Here is a 2,621-nt window from a genome sequence, read left to right as displayed (position 1 = left end):
TATATATTTTTTTCTACTAATAGCATACAAATAAATCAAATTTAAGTTAAAAATATAACACAATATATATCTTTTTATAAAAATTCCACTTCGAATAAAATTAAGCGATTAAAAATTCAAAATAGACAAATAAAGCAAAATAGAATAAGATAAAATGAAGTAAAATAAAATACTATAATAGTCCATCGGCTAAAATACTATATCTGATGACAAAACTTTAAAATGACAAAAAACTTTAAAATAATTTAACATCATTTAAAGTTATATTAGAAAGTTCTGTACTTACCTCAAGGTACACGTAATAACAGCAGACTTCCATAGGTAAAATCCGTCTCTGCTCACCAAACTTACAAAAGTTCATAAAAATCACTGGTCAAAAACATAGGTCAAAACATAAACAAGCACCTATGGCCATTTCAAGGGTTCACCACCGTAGTCTATACACATCATAGTGCAATCCGGTGATGACCCCCCCCTCCTCAGGGTGACAATTACAAACAAACATCAGGACATGCAAAAGGAAATCTTTTTTTTTAAATAAGAGGCTTATATAGTGAAGAGGGAAAAGTTAGTCCACATCATGAATAAAAAAAATTAAAAAATTCAAATTGGCTGTAGTAACGAATGTAATCCTCCAGGTTTCAAATCACCGTAACGCAGACAAATAATCTTATTTATATTTATATTTATATTTTTATTTCTATATACCTTCAAGAAAGTGGAGGAAAACCTATGATTGCAGAAGGGGATTACTTCAGTGAATGTATTTAAAGTTTTCGGCCCAAACAACCTAAGTATAGCGAGGGATTCCCTAATACACAATAGACATTTGCTAATATTTGCTCTAAAATAAGGGGCTCTCGATACAATCGACCCTTCAAGAGAGTATTTCCTATTTTCCATCTTAAGGTCGTGGACATAGGATGCGAGAGTTGTGGAGTTGCAATACTTTTCATTTGAAATGAACTCAAATGTGTTCTGTACCTTGCCTTTTGGCCATTTCAAGGGTTCTGCATAGATTGAAGGCTGAAACGTATGTCTGTGAATTCCTCAATAACAATAAAACGGGCGGCCCTTTTTTTGCAGCCTAGAATTTTACTCTTTTACTTGTTTCAGTCATTTGACTGCGGCCATACGGGAGCACCGCCTTTAGTCGAGCAAATCGACCCCAGGGCTTATTCTTTGTAAGCCTAGTACTTATTCTATCGGTATCATTTTGCCGAACCGCTAAGTTACGAGGACGTAAACACACCAGCATCGGTTGTCAAGCGATGGTGGGGGTGGGGGAGGGGAGACAAACACATACACACATACATATATATACATATAAATATATACGACAGGCTTCTTTCAGTTTCCGTCTACCACATCCACTCGCAAGGCTTTGGTCGGCCCGAGGCTATAGTAGAAGACACTTGCCCAAGGTGCCACGCAGTGGTACTGAACCCGGAACCATGTGGTTGGTAAGCAAGCTATATATATATACATATATATATATATACACATGCAAACACACACACTAACAGTTCGTTTAAATACATACGATATACGCACACACGCGCACACACACATACATACACTAGCGCGCGCATACGCACACACACTCGTTCATCTCCCCCAAGTAATTGAAGCGATAAAATTGCGACAAATAAAGCCGACCTGTCCCGAAACCTAACTGTGATTTGCAATGTTAACAAAAATGCTTCAGTTGCTATTTTCGTATGTATGTGTTTTTGAATGTTGTTGTTGATGTTGTTCTTGTTGCCATACGTGTCGCTAGAATTATTCATACTAATGTCATTATCCATGGAAATATCATTACTCTTGCTGTAAATTTTGTTTTCTATTGTTCTCTGCAAACAATCGACCCCACAAAATGTTTTCTCTGAATCGCTGTTTTGTCTTTGTCTTTAATCCCTTCTATCTATCTTATACTATCTTATCTTTCCCAGAGGGGCGTCCTATAAGGGGAAGATCACTAGAACAGTTTACAAGTTGTGTGGGGGCTTACCTGAAAAACTGAACGGAAAAACGAGAGAAAAATATATCATGTGTACAAAATATTGGAATACATGGATTATACAGTCCTACTAATGCAGGAGAATTTCCTAGTAAGGCTTATTACGATGCCTTTCCGATTATCTTGACTCTAAGGGGTGAAATTTCATCCAGCTGCTGTTCTTAGTCTACAGGGGCGTGTTTAGAGTAGTTCCATTTGCTTTAAAGATTTTCGGGGTCATCCACCCTTTGACAAATTCGCTGGAGGAGAGAACTTTCTTTTTCTTCGTCAGTTGTCTATCCAAGTGGAACTTGACAAAAGCTAGATGAATATTTGACCACAGAGGAAGGTGTCTGCTCTCAATCCATCTAACCTCGCCTACTATACAACCTTTTTCCCCACAGCCACCAGACAGAGGTACAATGCATAATCCAGCCTTGTTAAAGACGGGTGGTGGGACATTTCCACGATGGACTCGCCCGACAGACGGATTCATCTTCCACGTGTCAATAGCTGTTTGACATAGTTCCATAATTCTATATACTGATCAATGCTTTGTGAGTGAATTTCATAGAGGTAAACTGTCTGGAAGTCCGTCGTATATATATATATATATATATAT

The sequence above is a fragment of the Octopus bimaculoides genome, chromosome 22, assembly GCF_001194135.2.
Source record: "Octopus bimaculoides isolate UCB-OBI-ISO-001 chromosome 22, ASM119413v2, whole genome shotgun sequence".
Classification (NCBI taxonomy): domain Eukaryota; kingdom Metazoa; phylum Mollusca; class Cephalopoda; order Octopoda; family Octopodidae; genus Octopus; species Octopus bimaculoides.
The sequence above is the reverse complement of the archived record's forward strand: the minus strand, read 5'-3'. Positions refer to the sequence as shown.